The sequence below is a fragment of the Sturnus vulgaris genome, chromosome 9, assembly GCF_052056855.1.
Source record: "Sturnus vulgaris isolate bStuVul1 chromosome 9, bStuVul1.hap1, whole genome shotgun sequence".
NCBI classification, from domain to species: Eukaryota; Metazoa; Chordata; class Aves; order Passeriformes; family Sturnidae; genus Sturnus; species Sturnus vulgaris.
In genome coordinates this window covers 30,617,203-30,630,249 of record NC_142251.1, presented here as the reverse complement: position 1 = coordinate 30,630,249, position 13,047 = coordinate 30,617,203, and the positions used below count along the sequence as shown (strand labels likewise).

Genomic DNA, 13,047 nt, shown 5'->3' with positions numbered 1-13,047 from the left:
CCTCAGGGCTCTTTGGAGTCAGCAATGGCGGGGGGTGGGGGGGGGGAATGGACAGGAAGACCCATTTGCATGATGGGGAACCTTGAGTTTTTCGGAACACTGTCCTTGGTGCAGTTGGTGGCTTGCACCCACCTGCCCTCCTTGCTGGAGCCTCTGAAGTGCCGACAGCCCTGTTGATGGCTTCCAGCACTCAGGGCTCTGTTACGTGTACTTTCTGCATGGAGAAGGGGAAGGGAGAAAAAAAATTCATGGCTTTTCCTTTTTCTTTGTTTTATTTAAAGCTGTTTCTGTCTCAGTGTCAGAGAAAATTCATTCCCTGCTGTTGGGTCCCGGTGACAGGCAGAGGTGCCCACTGGAGCAGGAGCAGTGCAGCACAGATGGCAGCATCTATCAAGAAAAGTTGCAAGAGAGAGTTTTAGGGACACATCTGTCCTTTGATCTTCTTTCTCCTTTGCTTTTCTTTCCCTGGGCTGTGGGAGCAGATAGGCTGTAGCCATAAATCCCCTTTTCCCAAGTCTGCTTCTTCTCTCTGCTCCTTTCCAGGCAGGACACGGAGGAAGGAGGGAAGCAAGTGTCTGTTTGGACAGTCGTGATAGAGAGAAGCAGCACTTTCCCTCCTCCTTCCTGAGTCTTTCTCACCCATCCTTAAGTTACCCTAACACAGGAGGATGGGGAGCCTTTCTTCCAATGCATCCCAGTGACACAGAGAGGCATCACACCGTGTCCCTGCCCAGGCAACCCTCCCCAAATGTTTTCCCACCTCTGGAAGTCTCTTTGGTGTCAGCCACCGTTGCCACCCTGTGGCCACCTGTCCCCTTGTTTCCCATGCTGTGAAGCAGTGTGGCAGTGCTTTCCTGATCATGGAGCAGATGAAAAGTCTGCACAACAGCTCTCCACTTGTGGTGGCCATCAGCACCCAACACCACTTGGCCTTTGCCTCGGCAGGGCAAAGGCTCAGTCCTTGCTTCTGTGTATAGTTAGAGAAATGTTTTCATCCTCAGACAAGAAGGGCTCCACCTTAAATTGAAAAAGGCCAAATTTTTGCTGGTATGAATCAGGGCTTCCATTTGTCAGGATTTTCCCCTTAAAGTTGGGAAACAAAACAAAAAAAAGCCCTTGCTTCTGTGGGAAAGGAATGGGAAAATGGGAACACTAGGAAAATAACAAATCTTTTGCAATTTTCTTTCTGCAGAACTGATTGGTCTGTGCAGAGGACAAGAATGATTGATTGTAGGCTAAACTCAGAAAAATTAAATCCAGTGTGCCTGGCATTTGGGAAATGAGGGGGCATGGGTTGAATCCTGCAGCTGCTGAGGTCTTCTGAGCTGCTTTTGGCTGGCGTCTTCAGAGATCACAGGAAAAAGGAGTCATTGAATGGTTTGGGTGGGAAGGACCTTAAAGTGCATCCAGTTCCACCCCTCCTGCCATGGGCAGGGACACCTTTCACTAGACCAGATTGCTCAAAGCCCTGTCCAATCTGGTGATGCTGTTGGACATCCACCCTCCTTGTGCTCATCTACTAAGGATGGTTTCTGGGGAAGGATATATAGATGTTTGTAGGAAAACTACTGGGAAACTAGTAGTGTGTGTTTAGGAAAAACCAAGGTGAACTTGTGCTTGTTGAAAAGCATGGCCAGGTTCGTGGTGTTCCCCTAAAATTGGTGGGTGAACCCCAAGACAGAGAAGCTGGGGACTTTAGCCTGAGGGGTTTTGTTCAGGCAGAACTCCCGCTGAGTGCTGCTGCATTTGCTGTAAGGGATTATACTTAAATGAGCAGGGCAGCTGGCAAACTTACAGAAGGATTTTTAGGGTGGAAGCCAAAATGGGAGAAATAACGTGAAATAAAATTTAACAAACTGCAGAAAGGCGGCACAACAGGAGCCAGGTGCTTTGATGCAAACAACAGCTTTGGGTCTGTAACTGAAGGAGAGCAAGCTGGCTGCTGCTCACTCAGACCTCTCTGTTTCCTCATACCTGTGCCAGAGCCCAGGAGGGGGCTATGGCTTTGGGACAACAAGGAGAGAGGGAGCACCCACTGCAGGTGATCTCTGCATCTCCTTTCAGATCAAGATGGCAAGACCAAAAATCTTAGGATCTTTTTTCATGGATTAAATAATCTCTACTTCATTTCAAGGCTTTCACAAAGAGTGGGTTTAATGTGAATGTTTCTTACTACAGCCAAAAATAATTGAATTGAGAAAGTCAGAGTGAGATGCTGGGCAATTTCTTACCAGCATTGTAGACAGATTCAATATATTTTGGTGAAGAGTCTCAACATCATGTCTTGTCCTTCACAATTTTAAGCACTCAAGCAAAAGCTTTTTCCATCTTAACACATTCCTGATTTAAAATTCCCTCTTGGACTGCATCTTAGAGAGAGGTAAATGAGAGGAAAGAGCTGAGGAACAGTGCTTCTTAGCTGGTGAACATCTCATTATACTTCCAGGGCTACAGCTGGTGCCAGCTTATACCCTCACCCAGGGGAGCGAAGTGAGAACTGGAAAGAAGGATTATTAAAAACTTTTTTAGAAGGGTATGTAGTGACAGGACAAGGGGGAATGGGTTTCAGCTGAAGGAGGTCAGGTTTAGATTAGATATTAGGAGGAAATTCTTCCCTATGAGGGTGGTGAGGCCCTGGCACAGGTTGCCCAGAGAAGCTGTGGCTGCCCTATCCCTGGAAGTGTCCAAGGCCAGGTTGGACAGGGCTGGGAGCAACCTGGGATAGTGGAAAGTGTCTCTGCCTTTGGGACACCTTCCAATGCTTTTGGAAGGGCGTTGGAATGAGTTGATCTTTAAGATCTTTTCCAGCCCACACCATGTCAGGTGTGCTGGTTACACCTGGGGGAGGATAGACTCCGAGAGGTTTTTTTTCTATGAGAACTTCCTCTGTGAGTTGATGGGACCAATTGGGGGCTGGTTTGGTTATTGACAGCCTGAGGAACCAATTGGAGAAAGTTAGTTTGCTCCGTGAAAACACTTTTTGAAGGGGGTAACGCGGGAAAAAGCTCTCTTTTATTTCCGGTGGCTGAGCTGGTAACACCAGTCTCCTGGGTTCCCTCCCATAGGGAAGCTCGGGAGGCCGCTTGGGCCCCGTTTGCAAACCAGGGGACCCGATGGCCGGGGGGAGGAAAGGCTCATTGATGAGACCTTAGCCCGGCTTCCTCCCCCATGGGCCCGCGGCTATGGGGGTGCCCGGCCCCTGCTGCTGGCTCGGAGCAGTTTCGGAAGGGCCGGGCCTGCCCAGCCCCCGCACGGCCTGGGGGAGGCAGCCGGGCCCTGTCTGGAAGCAGGGGTGGCCATGGGCAGTGTGGGGCTGCAGCCAAGCCCCAGAAAGGCTGACCGAGATCTCAGCCGCCCCTCACCCAGCATGGCCTGGGCCTGGCCTAGCCGCTGAAGCTTCTGTGTGAAACTTTAACTCTTTAGTGCTCGGATAAGACTTGCAGACCTCGATCCTTCTTGGAATGAGGGAGAATAAAAGGAGATACTCCAAAGTCAGCGAAGCAGGAGCTAGGTTTTTTAGATGGAAGGAGAATGAGGAGATGCTGTTAAGATGGCTGAAAATCCTTTTGCAAGTTGTAGGGATGAACTGAAAATTCCTATAAACTGTGGAGAAAACATGGGGGGTTGAAGTGTTCCATGTGATAGATCATTTGACCAAAAACACCTGTGTGGATAATCTTTTTCCCCCGAGGAAAGAAGGGGATCTCGGTTTTCTGAGGGTGAAGCATGAACAGAGAGTAGAGATGAAGAGAACCTTTGCTTTGGAACAGTTCATTCTTAAAAGTAATACCCCGTGAGTGTGACATGGCCCACAAGCACAGCTCTGGGAAGGCTGTGAAGTTGGGAGGAGTGCCACGATTGCATATTCCCAGGCGGCTGCTATTCGTGAAAGTGAAGTCTAAGGAAAACTGTTTCTTTCCCCTCTTGGGAAAGGAATCCCTGTAGCCAAACAGGAGGAAGCACTCTCTGAAGTCAACTGAATAAGATTGTTTAAGTGGGGAACTGACTGAAGTGTCTTTGTATGTTGTTGTTAAGAAGGAATGGGAGGAGGGAGTGGTCTGAAAATCTCGTTCTGAATTTACTGTTTTCTTTTTTCCTTTGTGTAGTTAATAAATTTCTTTTTATACCCTTTAAGTTTTAGGCCTGCCTTGCTTTTGCTCCTGGTTCTGTCTCACAACGGAAAATGAGTATATTTAAATTGACAAATCCAAACTATGACACCAGGGTTCTGTGAAAACTCTGGTGGGAAATGAGCCAACTGTGGCCGAGGCAAAAGCTGGGATAAAGGTTGATGCCGAAATTATATCAATGGGCACTGAAACACATTGCTGAGTCCCTCCTGCACCTCCTCTGGTACCACATGGAACAAGTCCTGCTGTGCTATGAGCCAACTGGGCCCCCATCCATGGGTGAAACCCACCAGTGGGACTGTGCATTTGTGGCTGGAGTGAGACTTAAGCAAAAACTCAGGTAGAGGGCTGTGTATAGACGTTCCTGCAAGGCACCCCAACAGGAGACATGGGAAACAAGTCACAGACTTCTCATTCACCCCTCATCTACCTTATGAGGAACAAGGGGACAGACAACATCGGGAGAGTTGCTATCATCCTTCACCCAGTTTTATCCCAACTTCAAGCACTTTCCAGGAGTTGCTGGGCAGTCCAATGTCAGGGTCTGGAATAAAAGTTGCCTTAACTTTCTGCAGGCTTCCATCTTCTTGCAGAGCTTGAGTGCTGCTGTAATTGGTGCTCTTGGAAGGAAAGCAGCAACAGCTCATTAGCAGCAATTAACACTCAGCGAGGGTCCCCCTCCGGCACTTAGTGAGAATCTGGTGTTCGACACAGTTAATGTGAAAAGAAAAACCGGAGGGGAGTCTGGAGAGCGAAGTGGGTAAGTGCAGAGCTGCTGGGCCTTTCACGTTGCTGCCCAAAGTAATGGCAGAAATAGCCAAAGTGACAAAAGGAAGTGAAAAATTCCTGATGTCTCCAGGCTTGGTGGCCTCTGCTGGGATGACCAAAGCTGTGATGTTAAAATGTACCTGATCAACTGGACACTTGATGGGCTTTAACGCAAGCCTAGCTGGCCTCCCTGTAAGGAACTTGTGCTTAATTGGCTAAGGATGTTGGGAGCCTCCTGCAGTTTAAGCCTTGTATTCAAAAGCTGATCCAGATTAACCTCACTAAAAGTCTCTGGTGGATAACCACTAGGAAGAAGGAATCACTCTGTGCTATCCCTGCTCACACCTGAGCAGCCCCTTGTCAGGAGATGTTCAGCTGAATGTGGTTGGACCTGAGAGCATAAAGGGTGTCAAATAGAGAGCAGGTGAGGCAATGAGGTATCTTGGGGCCAGAGCTGAGCTGCCTAGGCCTTAATCCCAACCAGATGCTAAAACAGCATTAAAATTAACTACTCCCTTCTCCTTCTTCCCTTGCTACAGGAAGCCTTAGTAGTTCTTTCTTACTGTGAAAGAGGGCAGGTATATGCAAAGTTACTACAAAAAGTCAATACCTTGCGTACAACCTCAGGCCGCTGGTGCTGTTGCAGAGACCGTATTTATGTGGAGATGATAGGTGTCTGCTGCTTGTGGTGGTTGGTTGCTTGAAGACTGGATGGAAGAGAGGATTTGCAGTGATTTTTGCTGTCTGTGGAGTGGCAGAGACTATGTTGGTCTCGTGAGGAGTGTATGGTTAGGAGGTTCTCAGAACCTGAGCTCTGGCTGCTTTTGAGCTCCTTTCTGGTACCTCTTGGAGTCCTATGGCATATGGCCAAATATTGTCCTAGTGTATCCAAAAAGCAAAGTCTCAAGTGCTGGGCATGGGGCTTTAAAGTGGTGAGGAGGGGAGTGCCTTGGAGACACCAAAAGTGGCAGTGATGGGTTCACTGGCTTCTGAGCTTGCTGCTTCTACTCTCTGGTACACCTGCTGGGACTGTGGGGATACAGGAGTAAACAGGACTTTTTTCTGGAGCCTGATGATTTGTTGGTGGATGCTTTAAAGTTTTGTGAGTGCTTGGATTTGAGCTCATTGGAAAACCGCCTTTCCTTGTAGGAAAGTTCCTTCTCTTTGAGCTTTCCTATGGATTAACAGTTTTAAAGTTTAGCAAAAATAGAAGGGACTATTTTTCATAGAGCCCATTATATCAGGGTATCCCAAGTTGCTTACTTGTGATGGGATTTGGGGGCTACACCCACGTGAAGGTGCCTCAACCCAAACACAGCCCTAGCTTGGGGAAAAAGACCCCAGATTTGCTTTTGATCTTCTCAAAGTGTGTTGGATAGTATTTAGATAGATAAACTCTTATTTGGGAGTATTTGTCATGTTACCACTGCTTAGTTACAGGAACCCAGCAGTGGAATTTTACTGCCAAGAGAGGGGACTTGGGATGGTGAGAGACTGCATTGCTATGGTAGAGGAGGTGGTGGTGGTAGCTCCAGCATGGAGACTCCCTCTAAGGCACAGGTGGCATACCAGGGTCTGACTCAGCCCATCCAGCAACTGGAGGGCAGTGGGACTGCAGAAATTACTTCTTTGCAGAGGGAAATAACTAAGCATGAAGGTGCTGCTGTCCAAAGGCACATGCAGGCTCTTGGGAGCACCTTTCAAAGGCAGAGGGCTCCATGTGATACACCCTTTTGGAGAGGCCAGAGCTTTGTTGTGTTACCCCACAGGTCTGGAAGAGCAGCACGAGAGTGTAGAGGTGTCTAGCTCCAAGGGGTGGTTCCCAGTCCCATCTTGTTGATGTGCACAAATCTTCCCTGCTTTTTTTGGGGTGATAAATTAGGAAATAAAATCACAGTAATGCACTTCTTTTCTTGCCAAGGTAGAAAGCTCAGGGGTTAATTTCCAACAAGCCTCTGTGGGAGGGTGTCTCACTCACTCCCATCAACCTTCCTGTGGGGCATGGAGCTGCCAGGCAGTGAGTTCCTGGAGGAACCTGCTCGGTTCCCCCCAGGGGTGACCACATCTCTGTGGGAGAGGGAGAACATGATCTGCGTGTGAGCGAGGGCACAGGACCCCTGCCCAGTGGCTGTAGGCAGCCTGGGTGCTTTTGGGAAAAATAGCTGTCCCAGATGTGAGCTATTGTTCTCAAAAACACCACCAACTTGGGGGCTCACTTGAGGGGGGCCGATTGTGTTGGGATTGCAATTGTGAAGGAACAGCATGTGTCCGATGGCTGGGAGGGGTCAGTCTTTGTTAGGCCTCCCCAGGGCTCCTCCTCATCCTACTGTACCCATGCCTGTGGGTGGAAGACACCAGCCAAGACCCTGGCCAGGCCTGTGAGACCCCAAGAACTGAGGTGGCAGCAGCTTGGCAGCCATCTGGAGGGACATCCCATCAGCTGGCACTGACAAGGTCTCTGGGGTGATTTAATCTGTGTTGAGTTGGCAGCCTGTGCTATGGCCAGGGGAGTCCTTAAGTGAACATACTCCTTTTAGTTTTCCTTGGCCCAGCCACTACTGTTATTTAGGAAATAAAACTGCCTCTTTCCAGAGGACAGTGGGGTGAGAGGGAATGAATCCAGCATCACCCAAACCCACTGAGATGGTGTGAAGCAGAGGACTTGTTTTGGAAGCTTTAAGAAGGATAAAGATGCTGAATATTTGTGACTTGCCTCACAAGGGATGTGCTGGGGATGAGAGGCAGCCTTGGTTTTTGTTTTTTTCTGTTAATGTATGATTGTTACACTACAGAATTTCTTCAATAAATTATCTCATAGTCCTTTTTATATCTGTGAAGAAGGCATTTTTAGAATACTGGCTTGTGCACTTTGTGTTCTGACTGGGGCACCCATTTGCCTGGATCTAAAAATAAGTTGGAGGCTTGAGACTTGGTTTTACCCTAAAAAAACCAAATATATATATGCATATAAAAAGCAAGTTGGAGATGTTTGACTTGAGCAGATTTCTTTTCCTTTGTCTCAATCCCTTTCCTGACCAATATTATGGTTGCAAGATTTTGCCCTGCAGTGAGAAGTTTACGGTGAATGTAGCAAAGTTTTGGATCTTTTGGGAAGACTAGACATTGCCATCATGGTGAAGAGTGCACGAGGAGGGGCTTATTGACCACAGGGTTGTGTGGTTCCTCTTGGACAATTAGCTTAATGCCCTGGGAGCATCATCCTTGCTCAGCAATTTGATCCACTGCTGTAAGGCCTGTTAAAACATCCTTACCCTGCTAGTGCCCAGGAATCTGAACAGAAATGACAGGCCAGGGGCTGGAAGTGTGGCACCCTGGTCTTCTGCCACCCTTTTATTACCTATGCTGCTCTGTTGGTGGATGGGGATGCCCTTTGTAGCTGGCTGCAGGCTTGTCTGGCACCAGCAGAAATCCTTCCCCAACCTTGCAGTGTCTGTGGTGCCTTTTCTGCTGCCCTGTTTGTCAGGGAGGCTGGATAGAAAAGAGAGACTGATTTTTTAATTTTTTTTTTCTTGTCACTTTGGCTGTTTTTGGAGATAGCCTCAAGCTCGGGGTTCTTTCTTTTGCATCCATACAGAAACAAGTTTGTGGTCTGGTCCCTCTCTTCCAGCCAAGCCTTCTGTCAGGAGGTGACCAAGCTGCCTCCTGATACACGTCAGTCCATGTTTCTCTCCAGCCTTGGTTGGATCCATGCCTGATTATGGCATGGATCTCCACACACTCCAAATGCTGAGGCCTGGTGCTGAAGGTCATGTGCATCAGTCTCAGCTCTTTGGCTTTAGGCAGCTTGTGGCAAATCCTCACTGCCACATATGATGTAGTGTCACCGTCACCATCTCACCCAGTCCACTGCTCTTCCTCTTTCCCAGTAGCTGAGATGTGCCCTGTGGAGCAGGGTGCTGTGAGAAAGGAGGAAACACTTGGGAAGAGCTGGACACTTGCTTTCCCTTGAACAGCAGTGAGATGTGGGTGCCTCACTTCTCTGAGCTTCTGTGAAAACCCTGCACAGCTGAGGTCACATCTTTCAAGATGCTTGCAAATAGCTGCCTGTGCTGTGGGCAAAGGAAATCATCAGCTAGGGAAACTGAGGCACAGAAATGTTGGACATCTTCCCCCCAGTCATGCAGCAGTGAGGTGCTGGCATTAATGCTGGCATCTGGCCCTTCTGACTCCCAGTTTCTGGGTAGGAAAGAGAGACATTCAATGAAAGGAGATGAAGCCGCTCTGTCCTGGCCAAATGCAAGGACAAAGGTTGCACAGTTCCCTGTGTGGAGGGTTTTAATGAGCCTCCTGGCACTGAGACACTGCTCAGCCATGTGAAGCCCATGCAGTGGCGGGGCAGACCAGGAGAACTACACCCACTGGTGTTATCCCCTCTCCGTACCTCGGCAGATTGTGAATTGCACTATAAAAATTGATTGTAGTGAAGTTTGGGTTCCTGATGACTCTGAGCTATGTTCAAGAACCATAAGGCCTCCCTAAGCTTGGAACATTGCTTTATGCTTTCGTTTTAGGCAAAAAGTAATGTAACTGATTTACAGGTCTATTTTTGTAGCTTAGGTGGGACAAGGCTGATCTGTGCAACCTTAGGCAAAAAAGACCTGTAAAACATTTTCCTGGCCTGGATGGTTTTTCTTATTTTGCTTTGAAGCAAACAATCCAGACACAAAGGGAATCATCCCTGACTTCGTTTAGCTTGGAACTGGCTCTAAAATAACTTGCCACCGTTGAGTTCTGCCTCCCAAAACCGCACAGGACTGCAAACATATTTCTCCATTTCCCCTGCTACTTCTTGCTTGCCCTCTCTCCCACAGGCTGTGTAACTCCAGCCAGCATTGGCATTGCCAAAGGAAGGTGAGTGCTTACTCCATGCTGTGGATAGCAAGTCTTTCCCAAGCTGTTGGTGGATGCTGGAGCTGGGATGCTGCTTATGCTGGGCTTTGGACGGCAAAGCTGGACTCCTCTCCTTCCCTGAGCTGCTGCTACACTGTTTTTCTCCCAGACAGAGGTCTTTTCCTTCCCCTCAGTGGTTCCAAACTGGATCTTTGACTCTTTCTTTTGAATTTTTTTTTACTAACTCCCTGCAACTACAGCTCTTTCCACATTTTCAAGGATGATGTCTCAGAGAAGCTGTGGCTGCCCCATCCCTGGAAGTGTTTAAGGCCTGATTGGACAGGGCTTGGAGCAACTTGGTCTAATGGAAATGTCCCTGCCAATGGCAGAGGGATGGAATGAGATGGCCTTTCAGGTCATTTCCAACCTAAACCAACCCATGATACTTGAACATGGAAGTGGGAGACACATTACTGGGGTAGAAGCAGGTGGAGAGCTGCAGTGTTTGTCTCCTTTGCTTATTCCGCTGATGAGAACAAGAGGCAACAGTCTGTGGCTCTGAAATCTCTAATTGCTGCTTCACTGGGTTTTTGAAGGTGAAGGTTTGAGGGATCAGAAGAACAGATGTCCCTTTGAAATTTGGGAATTTTCAGGTCCTTGGGGTTTTTTTCTGCTTTATTCTAAGGGATCTTGCTGTGAACCTCGCCCAGCCCTGCTGTACTGCACAAGTCCTCGGATCTCCTCTTTGTAGTGGCTGAACCCACAGTTTGGTTCAAACAGGTAAAAATCTTGGGCTTCTGTGTTCCTGCAGCCTCACAAAAAAGGCAGCCAGAAAAGAGCTGCTCCAGATGGGAAAAATGGGGAATAATTGCAGCCTTGTGCTGAGCCTTGGTGTAGACCTTGGAGGGTTTTTGGGGGTGATAACTGTAGATACGTATCCTAGTTGGAGCAGGGGGGCTTCAGTCAGTGCTCACAGGCTCTGTGGAATAAATATCAGAGTTTAGTCTGTCCATTGCTTCCAAGGTTACTTCTTAGCAATTTAGTGCATCCCTTTGGAGTTCGCTCCTATTGATGTCTTTGATACGTGTCAACCCCAGACAAACCAAGATTTCTGCCTGGGAATTTCCCTGAAGGATTGTCAGCTGGGAAGCCTGTAGGTTGAGTTTAAATCCAAGAGTCTGAGGCACACATATCTTTTCACCTCCCAAGGAGTTGTCCTGTGAGCAATGGGTTCATCATCCATGAGAGATAGTCAATGCATGCTCTGTTCCCACCGTGGAAGCATCTGGGAGCCCGGCTGTTCTGAGAGACTGGCTCTGCATCATTACTGCTCTAATGAAAGACATCCCTAGACCCTGCTGGGGCTCAGATGGGCTGCGTGCTTTAGGATGATCTCAGCCGTGAGGAAATGGTGAGCCTCTCCGAGGAAGAGATGGCCATGATTCACTCAGATAGAAATAGAAAAGCCAAACAAGCAAATGGAAACTCCCTATTGACCAGGTTCCTGCAATTTAAATGGGTTTTTACTACCTATTCCAGTATTCATTTGAAAATCATACGCATTTACTCAAACACACTACAATCAGATGGTTTTTAAGCCATTAAGGCCCATTGGGTCAATAACCAGCCTTTTCAAAAATCTATTAAATTCCCATTTCCGTGGAAATAGGGCTTTTACAATTGATCATGGCTACTGACTCCATTAAAATAAACCCTAAATGCTATCAACTCCCCCAAGATGTAGAGCACTAAAAGACAGTTTGCCAGGCCAGATTTATCCCAGGGGAAAGTTGATGGCCCATTATACTTAAGCAACATGAGAATTGTCATATAAGTCAGGAAGTTTATGGGACTTGCATGGATTTGTCTTCCCTAAGGGGGTGAAAAGAAAAGTTCATAGGTTGAATCACTACTGCTAACACGAACTCAAAGCCAGACTCCTGCAGGAGCTTTTTGGGAACATTTAGCTTATTTTGTATTAAATTTCAAGCATGTGTAGAGTTTGGTTGTTTGAGAGAAACAAATAATGCTTTAGGGCTGAAGTGCTGTAAGTAATGCTAAATTTGTGGATCGGTTCTTGGTGGCACAGGGCTACCTGTGTTGCCTAGGTCTGCACAGCAGAGGTGCTTCAGCCCTCTGATCACCTCTGTGGCCTCCTCTGGGCTCATCCTGACAGGTCCACATTTTCCTTATGCTGGCAGCCCCATAGCAGCTCTGGGACCCCCAGCTCTGGACCTCACTCTGCAGGTGCTGTCTCGCAAGAGCAGAGTAGAGGGGAAGGGTCCTCTCCCTTGTCCTGCTGGACACACTTCTTATCATGCATGGGAGGCAAGACCTGTGTCAATCCTAAAACTGGAGTGGAGCAACCCTGTGTTCCTGCTGAGCACTGGGGGTGGAGGGTTACAGCTCTGGCAGGCCCATCCCCAGAAGTGACCAAAGACCTGGGACCCATTGATGTGCCCTCTGAGAATGGACAGTAGTTCAGGACATGCACCAAGGTTGGGGGAAGAGCAATGCAGGAGGAAGGGGTCCCAACCCTGGCTCCCATGTCTTGACTTGGCAGAGAAGCATGGGAAGCTTTGTGATCCAGCTGTCCTTTCAGATTAGGCCTTTGCTGCTTGCCATCTCTGCCAGACAGCAGCAGCTCTCAGGATCCAGGCTTGCTGCCAGTGTCAGCCCAAAGCTGCCATGCCCCTTGGAGGAGAGGTCAGGTAGTCCCTGCTGAGTCGGAGGCCATGCTTCCCTTGTTTGTCTTCCTTCATGCCTCCTTCAATCAGCTTCACTACAGCCCTCTGCTCCCTCCCACAGCCCTGGATTCCTCTGCTGTGTGTGCCTGATCCAGCACTCCTTCCTGTTGTCATCTCCCTGAGACATCTCTTGCTAGGGATGATGTCTATGCTATGGGGCCATGTCTAGATGCTTCCAAGAGGTCACTCATGGAAAAGACACCTCTTCCCCTCCAACAATGTAGTGATGTTGGTCGGTATTTGTGATGGAAGTGAAGGAGGCAGTGTAGTGAATCACCCCTTTCCTTCCTAAGAGAGTTTAATTTGAGGCAGGTGGAGAGGAACATGTGGGTTCCTGTTCCTGGATGGAGTGTAGACATCTATCCCTAGAACAAGTGTTGTGCGACTTTATTTTATAATGGGTTCTGTGCCAGGCAGCAGGACCACTTGACCACTTGGGGTTACTGGTGGTTGGCCTTAGTGCTTTTTGCAGTGCAGGACTGACTCCTCCAGGAGCTCAGGAGAGAATAACTACACGTCTATCAAATAGTCACAACTGTCAGCATTTTAAA

The 13,047-nt window shown here is 48.3% G+C and overlaps 1 protein-coding gene across 2 annotated transcripts in view; it reads left to right on the top strand.

Moving 5' to 3' along the window:
• Nucleotides 1–13,047, top strand: part of PAPPA2 (pappalysin 2) — a 90,869-nt gene that overhangs the window by 7,407 nt on the left and 70,415 nt on the right. The window lies entirely within an intron of this gene.